Source organism: Tursiops truncatus, chromosome 21 (assembly GCF_011762595.2).
Source record: "Tursiops truncatus isolate mTurTru1 chromosome 21, mTurTru1.mat.Y, whole genome shotgun sequence".
In the NCBI taxonomy this organism is placed as follows: Eukaryota; Metazoa; Chordata; class Mammalia; order Artiodactyla; family Delphinidae; genus Tursiops; species Tursiops truncatus.
Genome location: NC_047054.1, coordinates 28,717,060 through 28,735,527, shown reverse-complemented (window position 1 = coordinate 28,735,527; position 18,468 = coordinate 28,717,060). Strand labels below are relative to the sequence as shown.

At 46.6% G+C, this 18,468-nt stretch overlaps 1 long non-coding RNA gene across 3 annotated transcripts in view; it reads left to right on the top strand.

The window, feature by feature from the left end:
* LOC109547669 (uncharacterized) overlaps nucleotides 1–18,468 on the top strand; it is a 337,191-nt gene that overhangs the window by 308,030 nt on the left and 10,693 nt on the right. The window contains exon 7 of one of the 3 annotated variants that reach the window (XR_012328994.1): nucleotides 16,310–16,443. The exons of the other annotated variants lie outside the window; for them this stretch is intronic. This is a non-coding gene — a long non-coding RNA (uncharacterized lncRNA). Of the gene's footprint in view, nucleotides 1–16,309; nucleotides 16,444–18,468 lie in introns of those variants that run through there. 3 annotated transcript variants of the gene reach the window in all.

Here is an 18,468-nt window from a genome sequence, read left to right as displayed (position 1 = left end):
GTGTGTTTTTCCTAGGGTTTATCCTGTATGGGACTCTGTGCTTCCTGGACTTGGGTGACGATTTCCTTTCCCATGTTAGGGAAGTTTTCAACTATAATCTCTTCAAATATTTTCTCAGACCCTTTCTTTTTCTCTTCTTCTTCTGGGACCCCTATAGTTTGAGTGTTGGTTCATTTAGTGTTGTCCCAGAGGTCTCTGAGATTGTCTTCAATTCTTTTCATTCTTTTTTCTTTATTCTGCTCCTCAGCAGTTATTTCCACCATTTTGTCTTCCAGCTCACTTATTCATTCTTCTAACTCAGTTATTCAGTTATTGATTCCTTCTAGTGTATTTTTCATTTCAGTTATTGTGTTGTTCATCTCTGTTTGTTTGGTCTTTAGTTCTTCTAGATCTTTGTTAAACATTTCTTGTATTTTCTCAATCCATGCCTCCATTCTATTTCTGAGATTCTGGATCATCTTTACTGTCATTACTCTGAATTCTTTTTCAGGTAGATTGCCTATTTCCTCTTCATTTATTTGGTCTTGTAGGTTTTTACCTTGCTCCTTCACAAAATACTAGCAAACAGAATCCCACAGCACATTAAAAGGATCATACACTATGATCAAGTGGGATTTATCCCAGGGATGCAAGGATTCTTCAATAAACACAAATCAATCAATGTGATACACCACATTAACAAATTAAGGAATAAAAACCATATGATTGTCTCAATAGATGCAGAAAAAGCTTTTGACAAAATTCAACACCCATTTATGATAAAAACTCTCCAGGAAATGGGCATAGAGGGAACCTACCTCAACATAATAAAGGCCGTATATGACAAACCCACAGCAAGCATCATACTCAATGGTGAAAAACTGAAAGCATTTCCACTAAGATCAGGAACAAGACAAGGATGTCCACTTTCACCACTCTTATTCTACATAGTTTTGGAAGTCCTAGCCACAGCAGTCAGAGAAGAAAAAGAAATAAAATGAATCCAAATCGGGAAAGAAGAAGTAAAGCTGTCACTGTTTGCAGATGACATGATACTATACATAGAGAATCCTAAAGGTGCCACCAGAAAACTATTAGAACTAATCAATGAATTTGGTAAGGTTTCAGGATACAAAATTAATGCACAGAAATCTGGCATTCCTATTCACCAACAATGAAAAATCAGAAAGAAAAATTAAGGAAACACTCCCATTTACCATTGCAACAAAAAGAATAAAATGCCTAGGAATAAACCTGCCTAAGGAGACGAAAGACTTGTACTCAGAAAACTATAAAACACTGATGAAAGAAATCAAAGATGACATAAACAGATGGAGAAATATACCATGTTCTTGGATTGGAAGAATCAATATTGTGAAAATGACTATACTACCCAAAGCAATCTACAGATTCAATGCAATCCCCATCAAACTACCTATGGCATTCTTCACAGAGTTAGAACAAAAAATTTTACAATTCATATGGAAAAACAAAAGACCCCAAATAGCCAAATCAATCTTGAGAAAGAAAAACAGAGTTGGAGGAATCAGGCTCCCTGACTTCAAACTATACCACAAAGTTACAGTAATCAAGACAGTATGGTACTGGCACAAAAACAGAAATATAGATCAATGGTACAGGAGAGAATGCCCAGAGATAAATCCATGCACATATGGGCACCTAATTTATGACAAAGGAGGGAAGAACATACAATGGAGAAAAGACAGCCTCTTCAATAAGTGGTGCTTGGAAAGCTGGACAGCTACATGTAAAAGAATGAAATTAGAACACTCTCTAACACCATACACAAAAATAAACTCCAAATGGATTAAAAACTTAAATGTAAGACCAAACACTTAGAGGAAAAATCTCTTAGAGGAAAACATAGGAAAAACACTCTTTGACATAAACCACAGCAAGATCTTTTTTGACCCACCTCCTAGAGTAATGAAATAAAAACAAAAATAAACAAGTGGGACTTAATAAACTTAAATCTTTTGCACAGCAAAGGAAACCATAAATGAGCCAAAAAGACAACTCTCAGAATGGGAGAAAATATTTTCAAATGAAACAACAGACAGATTAATCTCCAAAATATACCACCAGCTCGTGGAGCTCAATATCAAAAAAACAAACAATCCAGTTAAAAAATGGGCAGAAGACATAAACAGACATTTCACCAAGGAAGACATACAGATGGCCAAGAGGCACATGAAAATATGCTCAACGTCACTAATTATTAGAGAAATGCAAGTCAAAACTACAATGAGTTATCACCTCATGCCGGTCAGAATGGCCATTATCAAAAAATCTAGAAACAATAAGTGCTGGAAAGGGTGTGGTGAAAAGGGAACCCTCCTGCACTGTTGGTGGGAATGTAAATTGATACAGCCACTATGGAAAACAGTATGGAGGTTCCTTAAAAAACTAAAAATAGGACCACCATATGACCCAGCAATCCCACTGCTGGGCATATACCCTGAGAAAACCATAATTCAAAAAAAGTTGCATACCCCAATATCCACTACAACGCTATTTACAATAGCCAGAACATGGAACCAACCTAAATGTCCATCAACAGATGAATGGATAAAAAAGATGTGGCACATATATACAATGGAATATTACTCAGTCATAAAAAAATGAAATTGAGTTATTTGGAGTGAGGTAGATGGAACTAGAGTCTGTCATACAGAGTGAAGTAAGTCAGAAAGAGAAAAACAAATACCATATGCTAACGCATATATATGGAATCTAAAAAAAAAAAAAGGTACTGATAAACCTAGTCGCAGGGCAGGAATAAAGATGTAGACATAGAGAATGGACTTGAGGACATGGGGTGGGAGGGCAAAGCTGGGGCGAAGTGAGAGTTGCATCAACATATATACACTACCGAATGTAAAATAGTTGGCTGGTGGGAAGGGAGATCGGCTTGGTGCTTTGCGATGACCTAGAGGGGTGGGATAGGGAGGATGGGAGGGAGACTCAAGTGGGAGGGGATATGGGGACATGTGTATGCATATGGCTGATTCTCCTTGTTGTGCAATAGAAACTAACACAGTATTGTGAAGCAATTATACTTCAATAAAGATCTATTAAAAAAAATACCCACTGAATTTAGTAACCTGGAAACCATTGGTGGCTTTATAGAGATATGTTTGCTAGGAGCAGATTGGAAACTAGATTGCTGTGGACTGAGGGATAGGTGGTAGGTGAGTTTATTGGTTCCAGCAGTACTAGGTTTTGCAACAAATAAAAATCAAAGTTTCAGTGCCTTCACTGAACAGGAGTTAATGTATTGCCCTTGTAACAGTTGTGTTTCTGGATGTTCCTGGTCATTGGGTAGCTTTCTCTCATGATACGATGCAGGGAACCAGCCTCCTTCCTTTTTATGGTTGCATCATCCCTAGTGAAACCTCATCACCACAGTTGTCTGCATCTAACTGGTCAAGCAGAAAGCAGCCTGGAGAAAGCTACTTCTTAAAGCCTTTGCCTAGAAGTTACCCACAACTTTAGCTCCTATTTCATTGGTAGAACTAATAGCATGGCCATACCTAAGATGAAAGGGAAGCTGGAGATAGAGTCTCCGTCTGGGCAGTCACTAACTCTCTACAATTGGAAGAGGGGAATGACATTTTGGGGGCAACAAGCCACCTCTGCCACAGTAGAGATAATGCTTTCGAGAAACTTGAATGTCAGGAGATTGGTTTAAAGCTGGATAGAAGTGAGGGGTTGAGGGCATTTCTCCTTTTAATCTGAAAGACTGGTGCATGTTTTCAAGCCATTGGGAATGATCCAATTCAAGAGAGAGGTTAAATGTACAAGAAAGGAAGGGATCAGGAAAATGAATATGAAAAAAATTCAAGGTGGGAGAGTATGATATGCAAAGCCCAAGTACAAGGATTGGCCTCAGGGAAAACAGGTAGCTAGTCTGTTTTATTGGAAGGGAAGGAGGATAGCGTCGGGGTATAAATAGATTTTATGCTTTAGTAATAGGAACAGAGGGAGTTCCTCTCCACTGGTGTCTATTTTTTTTTCCTAGAAAACAGGGTGTACATTAAGGGGGAGGTGTGGAGTGTGAGAAGTTTGAGGAGAGTGAAGATTTAAAATTATTGTTGGGACTTCCCTGGCGGTCCAGTGGCTAAGACTCCATGCTTGCAATGCAGGGGGCCAGGGTTTGATCCCTGGTCGGGGAACTAGATCCCACATGCTGCAACTAAAGATTCTGCATGCCGCAACTAAGGATCCCGCATGCCGCAACTAACAGAAGATCCCGCACGTGGCAACAAAGATCCTGCATGCCGCAAGTAAGAGCTAGCACAGCCAAATAAATATTAAAAAAAATAAAATCAATGTTGCCCTGCTCGATACTTGCTATACAGTAGGTACTCTATCAATGTTTTCTGACTGTTGATATGTGCATTGCCTTTCGCAGCATCTGGGGATTGTTATGAATAGCCAAGGGCTCTTTCCTTCTGCATCTGAGCAGCACCAAAATCTCGCTGTGAATCCAGGTGCCATTGGCTGGAATTCATTCTGTAAGGCCAGCCCGTCTTCTGCCACACCTGGAGGGGCTTGGCCACTGGGATTCCTAACGAATCGTGTTTCTATAAATTGTTCCTCTGACCTGGAGCCCATGGAACTATTTCCGCCTGCTGCCCACAGCTGCAGAAGCCCAGGTGCACGATGGCTGTGGGAGGGGGTGGGTTGTGAAGAGTGTGAGGTCCATGCATTGACGCCTCAGGCTTCCCCTCTCCTCTCCTTCTGCTGCCTCCAGAGTAGAGAAGACCAGACCTCAGAGTCAACAGGCACCTGCTTCCTGCAGCATGTATTTAGGATTAGGTCATGAACCTGAAATGAACGAAATAAAAGGTGGGCACTCTGCCAGAAAATGATGCATTTACAAAAGCCGGCACGCTGGAGGCGTCTCCATCCCCGCCAGTGGATCCCACCCTGCTCCACTCCCTGTGCCCTGTCACCCACTCCTCACATCCGCTCACCTTTCTCCCCCATTCTTTTTCCCCACTCCTCCCCTCCACGCCCCACATTGCATTTCTCTTCAGTTCCCCTCTCCCCGGGCCCCCAGGAGGGGTGTGAGCCAGAGACCCTGCAGCCCCGGGGCTCTAGCAGCCTTCCTGGTGCTGCTGTTCCCTGTTATTTTCATTTCCCTGTAATTCGAGGGGACAGGTGGGATGTGCTTCAAAACACTGTAATCATATTTTAAATGGAAATGAAATGTGTGAATTAAATGTAAATTACAGTAGAATGGAAGGACAGTCACTATTAGTTAAGGTCTGACACCTATTTTTGCAGACTTTTCCCAAACGCCACAACTCGTTTCCCCAATGTGTGATGAGAAGTTGTAATTATGTGACAGCTGCTTCTGCAGTGGGGTTGATGCTAGTTACTGGGTCGTTTGTGTAAGGGGGCCAGGATCAGGGGCTGTGTAGGTATTTCAAGTAGCTATGGACTGCAGTTGGTACTATAAAATTACCCAGAAGAAATGATATTTTTATAGGAGGGCCGTGAAAAGAAATCTCTTTTTTTTCCCCCTTGGAGAGGTGAGGCCGTAATATAAAGGGACACTTTTATATAGTCAATTTATTTACGTATTCTCCATTTGCTTTTATATTGGAAAAGTATGTGCAGTGCCAATGGGTTGCAATTTTGCCCTCAGTCTCAGGCTGCTTCCCTCCCACCTAGTCCCAGGCGCCTGATGGTTCCCAGGGGAGCCCATGATCCCTCCTGCATAACCGTTCGTGAACATTTTTCAAGACAGTACCAGCTCTTTGCTTTAATTCCTTGGATGAGGAAGGCAATATTTTTTTTAATCTATCCAATGCCATGACAAAACAGCAAAAAAGATTTAAAAGAAAGTCACTGAATTCCCATCAGTCTGGTCTCCTGGTTTGTTTTTTGTGGACAAAATGACCGGTTGATGGAGTGAATTTAAAAATTTTCTGTGTTGTGTTGCAGAACTTTCCGGGATAAGGGCAAATCTGGATAAAATAGATAAGCATAGAAGCATGGAAAGGTCACTACGTTCATTCAAAAGGGGTCTACTTACGTGCCTGTTGTTGATTCTCCTCCTGTTTGCTTCAGCGAAACGCCTCTGTCTCCACCCGAGCAGTCAGCAGATGATGTATGTTGACTAATCATGTGCGTCAGTGAATTTTATAAATCTTGCGTTTTTTACGAGCCAACAGAGATGCAAGCTCAGTCAATATTTAGTTCTTGGGGACACTTGCAATTAAGGTGTAACGTCTATCCTGCGATGAACGCAGGTTCTATCCTGAAGATTCCTTGGAATCTGGCCAGTGTCCCCCTTGCGCTTGGCCTCGGAACAGCTCTTCAGCTGCAGTTCTCTGCTAGACCAGGGCCAGCAGCTTCAGAACAGCTGGGAATCACCCTCCACATCACGGCCTGAGCTCACGTTCTAAATGCATCTCTGGCCATGTCACTTGGTGCCCTGGTGAGAAGCTTCAGGGACCTCAGTGAGAGAGTCAGGGGTCCCTGCTGTCGATCTATGCGACAGCTTACGCCTCCCCATGCCTCAGACAGTTTCTCTCTGCTCAGGCTAATTCTTCTTTGAATGTCTGTTTCCACCTTCCCTGCCCAGTAATGCCCCTGACCCTCAAAATCTCTCAGACTGCTCGCGGAAGGCCAAGCCTTCCCAGAGCCCCTGCAGGCCAACCCAAGTACTTCGTTGCTGTGTCCCAGGCATGCTGCACTCACTACACTGCATCACCCCAAACTTTTTCCATGCGCACCTCTGGATGGGCACGGAAATGCCCAGCACATCTCCTGCACAGCTCGACAGGCAACCAGAAGAAGCCTTTTCGCTGGTGGCTGTTTCTCTTCGGAAAGTTGAGGTGCTAAAATAAATAAACATAAATATAGGCCAATTTTTGAATTTCCTAACAGTTTTCCTCTCTTGCTGATATCATCCATCTTCATTTTTAAATAAAACAGAAAACTGCTGTATATCACAAAATGTAAGCCACGTCGAGTGTCTTCCTTTTGATTGCATTATATCTACCATTACCTTGTTTATGGTCATGTGGAAATAAAATTAGTCAGCAGCTTGTGTTCTAAATGCAAATCTGATCATGGCGCTGGCTCCCCTGCCTCCTGGCTTGGTGATAGAAAGGTTGGTTTGGATGGGCAGAAAGGGCGAAAGGAAAACTTCCATGACTTTAATGGGATAGTGATCTTGTGAGTTATAGTAAATATCTGGGAATTCCCTGGTGGTCCAATGGTTAGGACTTGGTGCTCTTACTTCTGGGGCCTGGGTTCGATCCCTGGTTGGGGAACTAAGATCCCACAAGCCGTGTGGTGCAGCCAGAAAAAAAAAAAAAAGAAGAAAAAGAAAAGAAAGAAAATAAAACTATCAACTTTTAAAAAAATAAGTAGGGCTTCCCTGGTGGTGCAGTGGTTAAGAATCCGCCTGCCAATGCAGGGGATACGGGTTCGAGCCCTGGTCCGGGAAGATCCCACATGCTGCGGAACAGCTAAGCCCGTGTGCCACAACAACTGAGCCTGCGCTCTAGAGCCTGCAAGCCACAGCTACTGAGCCCACATGCCACAACTACTGAAGCCTGCGCACCTAAAGCCCGTGCTCCACAACAAGAGAAGCCACGGCAATGAGAAGCCCGTGCACCACGACAAAGAGTAGCCCCAGCTTGCCGCAACTAGAGAAAGCCCACGTGCAGCAACGAAGACCCAATGCAGCCAAAAATAAATAAATTTATTAAAAAAAAAATTTGGTCTTTCTGGCACAGAGCTCCTAAAACCTTGAGAATTTTTCTTTTGTTATGTTAATGAGATGACTTTTGGAAAACACCTAGGGATGGGGGCCGGTTGTCAGGGGAACCAATCATGTAATTGGAGGGTTGGAACTTTCACCCCCCTCTCCCCACCTCTGGGGAGGGAAGAGGGGCCGGAAATTGAGTTCAGTCACCAATGGCCAGTGATTTAATGAATCATGCCTATGAAATGAAGCCTCTATAAAAATTCAAAAGGGTGGATTTGCAGAGCTTCTGGGTTGGTGAACATGCGGAGATTTGGGAGAGTGGTGGCACTCAGAGAGAGCATGGAAGCTCTGTGCCCTTTCCTCACACCTTGCCCTCTGCATCTCTTCCATCACGCTGTTCCTGAATTATATCCTCTTCTAACAAACTGGTGATCTAATAAGTAAACTGTTTCTCTGAGTTCTGTGAGCCACTCTAGCAAATTAATCAAATCCAAGGAGAGGGTTGTTGGAATCTCCAATTTATTGCCAGTCAGTCAGAAGCACAGGTGACAACCTGGACTTGTAATTGGAGTCTGGAGTGGATGTGTGTAGGGGAAACAGCCTTATGGGAACGAGCCCTTTCCCAGTGGGATCTATCTCAGATGTCAGAATCGAGGTGAATTATAGGACACCCAGCTGGTGTCTCAGAATTGCTTGGTGGTGCGGGGGAAACCCCCATACTCTGTAACTGGCCATGAGCATCATTACATGGTTCAAAGGAAGGAAAGGGTAAATGTTTCTGGAGACTCCTCAAACCCTTTTATTTCTATTCTATGAAACAGAGAAGGCATTAGTATCCCCAGTGGATAAATGAGGAGACAGGCAGAGGGCTGACACAAATGAGAGAAACCGAGGTAATTAGAAAGTCTGTGGTGTGTTCAGAGCAAGTTACCCAGCAGCCCTGGGGCTCGTGGAGTGTCTGTAAGTTGTGACATGACCAACAGCGATCAAAGAAGCAAAGTTGTTTGGGTCAAACAGATTTGGTGAGTATCCCCCGAGAACCATTATTCCTACCCAACTTAGTATTAGGAAGCCTGGATGTTTCTGCAGAAGATGGTAATGTTGGTTGAGATTTCCGTGGGGTGCAGGTGTGAGGTGTGTAGGGGTTCTGACCGCACCCCCGCCATAGTGTCCCTGTCAACCTCCACATCACACAGCAGCAAGCGAGTTGCCAAATGTCCTTCTGACCTGAACTAGAAGTCAGGACCCCCAGAAAACTCAGCCACCAGATCAACTCTTTCTATTAATATGACTAGACAGCCGCTGCAAGCCTGGGATTTATTCTGGTAAATCCCGGTCTCGGGAGGGCCCCGCTCAATTTGTGCAGAAACTCTACCAACAGCGGAGGGTTGATTTAGTGTCAGAAAAGTGTGTTTGAAACAAGTGCATTTTCCTTTACGAGTCTTTTAACATCAGGAGAGAAATACAGCTGATTGCAATTGATTTGTATACGTGGCTCTTTCTGTGAAGTGTCACAGTGAGTTTTATAGGAAGATGGAAACAAAGGAGGAGAAGGGAGAAAATAGCTTCTGGAAGATGCAGGACAGAGGGCACAAGAAATCGCATCATACAGAACACGGTTGTCTCTCCGGGTTGACACACTTGGATCCCAGCTCACTTGCGGTGTGACCCTGCCATCTCGAAGCCTCGGTTGCCACATCCGAGAAAGGGGGATAAGGACAGTATCTCCGTCACAGGCTGTGGGCAAGGTTAAATCAGTTTGTGCAACTGAAGGGCTGGTCACAGCGCCTGCCAGATTGTTGGTGCTCAATAAGGGATAACGAAAAGCAAAAGCACATGAGTTGTGAATTCATGAATTCAAGGCCCAGAAAGGTCTTTCCGGAAGTCAGCTGTCAATCTCTTCCACTCCCCTGGGACCGAATCTTTCAAAATTGTGAAAATGGGGCTCCAGGCTTTCTGTCCTCCAACCCTCAGCCCCAGTTGCTTTTGTTTTCCTCCTGTTCATCTCCCTCCCTAAAAGCTACTTCCAGGGAGGAGCCTTCTAAGAGCCCATCATACTAGAACACAGCAGTGCAATCAGCATTTAGCATGTGTCCCACACGGGAGCGCCTTAGAGCTCTTTATAGTTTTAAAAACACTTACACCCACATTGCTTCATTTAATCATCTCAACAACTCCACGCGTCATATAAGGCAGGCGTTATTTATTCCTACAGTGAAACAAAATAGAGGCATAGAAGAGTTAAGTAATTGTTCAAAATTCATATTTTTGTTTCACAAATATAGTTTGAGGTATGCGTAAATGATCCCGTAAAAATCACACAATTAATAAAGTAAGGATCTGGGACTTGATTTTGTGTTTTCTAACTCCAAGTTTTGGTGTATTTTCAAAGAAAAGACTAATTGGGGAATTTCAGCCTAAGTCAACAAATTGAGGAGTGGGAGTACGTTGGGAGTGAGGGGCTGGTCCACTGCCTCTGCTTTAACATTTCTACAGGAGCCAAGTTGTCTGCGGGGAAGGTCCATCTTTGCCCAAGACATATACCACCAATAGCAAAAGTTTCAACTTTCTCTTGGTATTAAGCTTTCTGAGTGTGTCTGTATATATATTCCTTCGTTGTCTCTTCCACTTGGATGCCTGTATTAGTGATCTTCTGCTGCATAACAAGTAACCCCAAAGCATAACAGCTTAAAACGTATTTATCATCTCTCAGTTTCTGTGGGTCAGGAAGCCCAGCATCACCGAGCTGGGCCCTCTGCTTTTTGGTCTCTCATAAGGCACTGCTCAAAGGTCGGCTGGGACCGCAGGCATCTTAAAGCTCAGCTGGGGGTGCATCTACTCCCAAGCTCACCAAGTGGCTGTTGGCAGGACTCAGCTCCTTGGCGTGAGTGAGACAACTCACAGCCTTCCTGTGGCTAGTCTCTGAAGTAAAATACCATCATGTTTGCTGTGTCCTATTCATTGGAAGCAGGTCAATAGGTCCAGTCCACACTCAAGGGGAAGAGAGCTTGCGAGGATGTGCATCCCAGGAGGTGGGGACTGTTGGGGCCACCCTGGATGTCTGCTGACTACCATACCTTTGTAGGGAAGCCTTCAGCACCAGATCCAACCCCTACGACTCCATTTGCTCCTTTCTATTTTGAAGTTGGTAAATATCTCTTAAAACTTTGTGGCAGCCGTTGTGAGAGTGTTATGCTGAGTCAGACCCTTAGCCAACTGACTCTATAATGGAACGAACAGAATTAAACGGAAGCAGCTCATCACCGATGCCTAAAGATTGGTTGGAGTGAATGAGATTAAGCACACTTCAGCATTGGGCAAGTCCTCGCTTCTTTTTTCTTTTCTTTACTCAAGTGGTTTGCATGACGTACCAAAAAGTACAGGAGACACTCTTCCAAAACCATGCTAGGGAATCTCTTGTCCCCGTGCTACTGCCCCCTGCAAAGGTAGGTCAGGTCAGAATCCAGGAGCACGGATGTTGCTGGCCGCTCTGCAGGGCCCAGGTGGTGGTCAAGGTGGACAGAGAAGTTGTCTGCTGGTCCGCCTGGTCCTGCAGATATGCCTGTGGGGGCAGCTATGGGCCACCTTGAAACAGTAGCCTACTGTTCCCCAGGAATGTCGGGTTCCACATGCACAGAGCCATGTCATCGTTCTGGTGAGTTTGGTTTATTTTCATTCATTGAGTCGCTTCTCCCAGCTGCTTGTTTTACGAGGAGTTAGCTTCATTAGTGCTACCAAGCCCACATGCTGGCTTCATGCACACCAGTCTTGGGTTGACGTTGACTCTTTCCCCAAGGTACTGGGCACTGCAGTGAACATATGTGGCCCTGGCATTGGAGGTTGAGTCATGGCATGGATAGCCCAGCAGGGGACCAGGAAGTTCAGTAACCCTTTATCTGGGTCACAGTCACTCCCTTATTTAAAAGCCATGGATGGCTCCCTGTTTGTCGCAGGGAATGCCAAGCTTGTCGGCAGGGACAGAAGCCCTTCACTGGGTAGCCCCCTCTGCCTCCCCAGGGACCTCTCCGGCGGCCTGTCTCAACCTCCCGTCCACAGACAGCGAGACACCTACACCACGTTCAGTTTCTGTTTCTTTGTCCATGCTTTTCCCTCCCTTTGGAATGAATGCCCTCCCGCCCTGAGATCCTCTGCCCCTCTCTGCCCAGCGGTCCCCTACCCACCTTCCAAGGCCCAGCTCAAATGCCAGCTGTCCTTTGTAAATTTCCCAGGACCTTTGCTTTGGGCTAGAACTCGTGGGTCTATAGCAGCCGCCCTCAGCACCCCACCCACATGCCCTTGTCATTTACCATGTTGGACACACCAGCCTGACTTCCATCTTCCAGCACCCCCAACTCTCTTTCGGAGGCGTTCTCTGTCTGCCACCTCTGCCCACGTTCAGTGCGGGCTGGAAAGGTCTGGGGTTATGTCCCCAGAGCAACCTCTGCCAATAACTGATGGAGTCGGTAGATAAACACACCGGCTCCCTCACCCCTTGGGCAGGACGCTTCTGTGGCTTGTATTTGATAGGCACTCCTGGGGTTCTCTACTTGCCCACAGTACTAACTGGTTGATAACATACCTCTCATTTTCCCACTCCCCATAAGTGTTTTCCCTGTTCGGTCCCCCCAGATCAGGTACTTGTATTTGAATCTTTGCTCAGCGTCTGCTTTTGGGGGACGCCGCTAAGACAGACCCCCTGATCTGACCTCCCCGAGGACCGAAACTGTGCCTTGTCCCTGACTGCACGCCCCCATGCCTAGCGCAGTGCCTGGTACACATCGGGGGCTCATATTTTTGTTGAGTTGATTATTTTATACTCGTTTTCCTACTTTAAAATTTTTCTGTGTTCGTGGAGCTGGTAGAGCTTAGATTTTCTTGCATCCAAGAATGAAGTGCTCCGCCAGACCATCCCGACCTCACTGCCCACTGCGGGCTCTGCCCCTCTCATGGCCCTTTGTGGCAAGAAGTTTGCCCAGAGTCTTACACGGCCAGGTGACAAGAGCACCCCTGTGATGTCCACCCTGGACGAGACTGTGAGCCGGCATTTTGCATTTTGTGTGGTTGCATTGGTCCCCATCTGGTACAGACAGCATCTGATCTCATCTCCTTTATCCTGACTCTCTTGTTACAAATGAGACATTGAGAGAAGAGTGAATGAGCTATTGGAAATAAAATCCCACCCTGCAGAGGGCTGAAGTCCCAGGGAAAGAAGCAGGACATATCTGCAGCGCCACTGTGGGGATACCTCAGACGTCTGCCGAGCTATTCCCACACGTGCTCACTGGTCAAATTTGGGACTTGGACCAGAATTTCTCCCCCCACCTGAGAGCAGAGTGTTAAGCAAGGAAGGGTCGGGGACTGACTCACTGGGAGGCTGGGTGAGGTTCTCAGCTGAGAGCCTTTACCGTGACATTACTCTGTGATGACTTTGTTCGGTATTTGTCTATTATGACTTCACTTTATTTTCAGGGTGAGATAGGAAAAGAGACCAGGAAGTGGCTCACCAGGCGGGGTGTCATACTCCTTTGTGTCAAGTGCACCTTTACCAAGGGAAACCCTGACCACAGTGCAAGGTGTGTTCTGGGGCAGGTTGCTGAGCTTCTCAATCAAGAGACAATTGTCCGAGGTTGGCGAGTAGGCTGGGCGCCTTGTCCACTAGAGCGTCCCCCTCTGGTCCAGCCTGATTGGTCGGAGCCCCACTTGTCTCTGGGCTGGGAGTGTTTCTGATATGCCAGTAACGTGACAACCAGACTCCTTTCTTTCCTCCCCTTGGTCCCAGTGAGGTCAACTTCTGTGGGCTTTTCACTTGGGAGAAGTTCCACTGGGTCATCCACTGAAAGGAGATCCTCGATCCAGAGGAGGGTTTTTCCAACAGCAGGTCCTTAATGAATTGTTAGGGCCTCAGGTACAGCGTGGGGACATTGCGGATATGGCGTTGCCCGTAGTCTTTTCTGGAGGACTGTGCTTTGTTCTCAGATATGTCTTCTATACTCTGTTTATGAGAATTAAGATAGCTCCCTTTATGGATGGAAATAATGGAAGGTTTTTGTGTAATAGCCTTATTTGGCCAAATACGAAGTTAGCAACCCAGTCATTTCTAAATATGCTTTTAATAGGTCTGTAATATACAAAGACAGGGAACTGGTTCCTAGGACCAGGTTAAGTACCTGAGGAGTCATCATCTAAGCCTGATTTTTGACTTTCTGTGGAGAAGTACACGTTGCCACACATGCCTGACTTTCCTTATCTGCAAGATGGGGGCAGAGATGAGGCCATCTAGCTCTACATAGACCAACTGAGAAAAGGGATTAAAAAAGAAAATCCCATGGGAATTTGTGTGGGAGGCTGAAAAATGGCCTCCGAAAGGCATCCACTTTCTAATCCCTGAACCTGTGACAGTGACCTTATTTGGAAAAATGGGGGGGGGGCTTTGCAGATGTGATTAAGTTAATGATCTTGAGATGGAGAGACTGTATTATCCAGGTGGGTTCTGTATATCCTGCATTATCCAGGTGGGTTCTGAGTGAAATCACGTGCATTCTTATACATGGGGGGGGGGCAGAATGAGGTTTCACACACAGAGCGGGAGATGTGGGAACAGAGTAGAGGTAGAGATACTGGCCTTGAAGATTAGAGTGATGTGGTCACAAGTCAAGGGATGGCAGGGCCACCAGAAGCTGGAAAAGGCAAAGCATGGATTCTCCTGAGAACCTCTGGAGGGAGCACGGCCCTACTGTCATCTGGATCTCAGCCTGGTGATACCCATTTTGGACGTCTGAGCTCCAGAATTATGAGAGAATCAATTTATGTTTTAAGCTACCATATTTGTGGTGATTTCTTACAGCCACCACAGGAAATGAATCGAGGAATCCAAACTGTAAGTTCCTTTAGGTTACAGACGAATCCTATATTTCTCTCATCTTCCCGACAGTGTCTCGTTCTTACCTTGGATGTACTGTAGCTGCCCGTGTCTGTAGATGGAGCTGTCCTGGCACCTTTCTGCTATTAAATGGCAAACCCTCTGAGTCTTCTCTTTTTTAGGGCCTGTAGATGTTCCCTGTTAAGCAGCGTCACTGGGTACTCCTACCTATGGCTCTTTTCTCAACTTCATCTCTGGAAGCATGAGACTGTCTTCTTGACATAACACAGAGAGAGATGTTCTTTCCAAGACACCATTTTGGACTTGAAGGAAGCATATTTTGAAGCAAACAGTGGGCTGAGAAATGGGAGTCCGGGCCACGCCCCTCTTCTAAACAGTGCTGTGACAGCATACATTTGCTCGGCTCAGGTCCCTTCGGAGTAAGCATTTGTTTCCTGGTTTGCTTCACATCCTGATAAGTGGCTGTTATGGGTTGAATCGTTTGTCTGCAAATCCACGTGTTGAGGTCCTAATCCCCAGTACCTCAGAATGCAACCTTATTTGGAAAGAGGGTCTTTGAAGTTGTAATTAGTTAAGATGAGTTCACTGGGGTGGGCACTAACCCCAGATGACTGTGTCCTTCTGAAAAGGGGAAATTTGGATGAAGACACACACCCACACCCACACACACACACACTTCCGCATATGGAGAAAGTCCTATGAACATGAAGGCAGAAATGGGAGAGATCTGTCTACAATTCCAGGAGGACCAGAGAGTGCCAGCAAACGGCTGGAAACTAGGGGAGGGGCACAGCACAAATCTTCCCTGGCAGCCCTCAGAAGGAATCAACCCTGCCGGCACCTTGACCTTGGACTCTGGCCTCCAGGATGGGGACACAATAAATTTTGCTGTTTAAGCCAGCTTGTGGGACTTTGTTACAGCAGCCTGAGCAAATTAATACAGTAACAGTAACCTGTGCATTATGTGTCTGGTCTAAATCTTGTAGCGAGCAGCTAAATGGGGGGAGGGGCGGTGAGGAGAGAGAGAGCGAGCAAGCAACTGCACAAGGCGGGAGTCGCTTTAGAAGTGGGGCCTTGGGCTTCCCTGGTGGCGCAGTGGTTGGGGGTCAGCCTGCCGATGCAGGGGACACGGGTTCGTGCCCCGGTCCGGGAGGATCCCACATGCCGCGGAGTGGCTGGGCCCGTGAGCCACGGCCGCTGAGCCTGCGCGTCCGGAGCCTGTGCTCCGCAACGGGAGGGGCCACAGCAGTGAGAGGCCCACGTAACGCAAAAAAAAAAAAAAAAAAGAAGTGGGGCCTTGATGTCTGAGCAGGAATCCTTTTACACCCAGCAATTTGTCTGGTGCCCGTGATAAGAGGACGGGTGAAGTCTCCAAGCCCCCCTTCCTGTCCTAATCCCTCCCCAGGGATCCAACCTCTCCCTCTACATGGGGTCAGCGAAAGAAAGTAAAGTTTCAATCGTGCCTTTCAAGTTGCCCTAAGCCCCTCCTTAGCCTCCCGCTCCCCCCTGTTTCCAAGTGCCCAGCCTTGTCAGAAGACAGGGCACCATCTGGTTAGTCCTTGTTTACTGCACACCCTGCCACTTTGAGCTTATTAATCATATTTACCCAAGTATCTTAATTACTCCCTGTCTAGCAACTTGCTTTGCACTCAGCTGCTGACCCCTTTTTTTTTATTCCTTTCTATCATTAATCATAGGAGCAGCGTGGGTACAGGAATTCCTGCAGCTTGGATTTCACTGGCACCATTACCACTCCCAGAGAGGGGCGGCTGGAGGTCACGGCTGGTTCCTGACAAACTTCCTAATTAATCTGCTGAAGATCAGAGAAGGGCTAATAGGGGCTGAAGACTGTGCGCAGGCCCCCCCCCCCCCGCCCTTTCCCTGCGTGCATGTGTGTGCGTGTGTGCACACGTGTGGTGCAGAGCTTGGCAAGAGAGGAATGGCCTCGGCCAGCCATTCAGCACAATAGCACTCCTGCTGCTGCCACCTACCTTCCCTGTTTTGGGAGAAGGAATTTTCTCCTCTTGCTTGGAAGTTTAAAAGACTCACCCACCCTCTTCTTCTCCCGGATGCAACGGTGAACAAAATACCTTCCAGCCAACGTGCTTGTGGAACCAGAATTTTGATATTTGGGTTCGTGCAGGCAGGAGTTGTCACGTAGGTGGATTCAAGTGCTTCCCTGTGGACCCACAGATCCTTGGCATCTCAGGCACTAATGATACTCCAAGCTGCAGGATGCTACATGACGGCCAGGCGTGGTACAGGGTCTGCAGAAACACCCTGCTCAACCTCGTTTCTCAGCCGACAACTTTGCAGACGGACCTTGCACAGGAAGAATGCAAAACAGAGGACAGCTGAGCAGGAGAAGGACATCATTTCTGGTCCATCTCCCCCATGCCCCTCCCGGGGTCCCACTCCCCGATGCTCTGGGACCTCCTAGGTCTGCCTCCTGCTACGTGTGCCCCTTCCTTTTCCTCTGGTGGAAGGCAGGGATCAAGAACAAGGGCTGTGCCTGCTTTCTTCCTGCCGACGTGTCTCAGGCCGAGACACTCCATTAAGGAGCATAATTTGTTGGTCCAGGCGCTCCTCGCGTTTCGGCACCGAGTGGCATCACTTTCTTTATGACCTCGTAAAGTCACAGCCGAGAGGCCGATTTGGAAAACAAACTGCCTCAGGTTGACAGATAATTAGATACGGGGGACATATTATACGCCTTTGCATATAAATGTGCTCCGAGGCGGGTTGGTTCATCCGAAGTTGAGGTTAAAGGCACACCAGGTACTCCTGACACATCAGGATATATATTTTCATACAGTCTCGGGTGCTGTGCTGGTTTTATAGCCCTTTCATCCCAGTGCTGACGGATGGGGTGTGAGCACAAGTCAACCTGGAAGAAAGGCACAGCTCTCTTACCTGTGAGCCTCCTGGAGTTTTGTCTTCCATCCCCCCAGACCCCCCACCTCTCCTCGTCTCTGGAGAAGGGGCTGCTCTTTGGGCTTGGATTCTGCAACACATGACAAATGGCCGGAGTAGGAAGGGCCAGGATCCATTTCTCTTCCCCCATTTTTTTGCATTCTAATAGGCTCGATTAATGACAGCTATAACATAGGGGCCTTTCAAGACTGGGACAGATCCTGGTGGAATTCCATCTGGGGGCAAGGAGAGAGATGGAAGTAGATATTGTCCAGAAGGTTCTGTGGACTGCGGGTGTTGTTGGTAGGCAGCTGCAGCTGCCCGGGATGGCGGCCTGGCCGTGTCATGAATGCTGGCCTCGTGGAAACTCCCCCCTTTCCCCGCAATCTACCCTGGGGGAGCAGAGACTGAGTACTGAGAAAACCAGACTGGAGGATGAGTCTTCATTTCCCCCTTCGGCTTCAGAAGGCTCAGGGCTGGGAGTTCCAGCTAAATCCATCCCCACGAAAATGTAAAGAGCTTAGTTTAGTGCCCTTGGGAGTAATTTCTATTTAAAAGTGGCATTAGAGCTGGTGCATAAAAGAACGGCTTAGCGGGTAGTCATCTTCCGTTCGGGTGAGTCGCTTAATCTCTTTGAGTCTGTTTTTGTTCATCTTAAAATGGGAATAAAAAGCGGCACTCACCTTATCACTCTGAGAAGATTAATGCAGATAAAACAGGTAGCCGAGAGCTTCATATATAGTATTTCCTACATGTTACCTATTTTTAGTAATGGTGATTAGCAGAGCTAATCATAATAAAACTGATCATAGAAGATTCAAGAAGGGAACACCTCTACCCAGAGGGAGGGGGTGGTCTTCTGGGGCCACCTCACTGCAGTGTGGTGGAGGTGGCCGCCAAGTGGTGGGCTGGAAAGAGCCTGAGTCCTGGGAGGTCTGGCCCT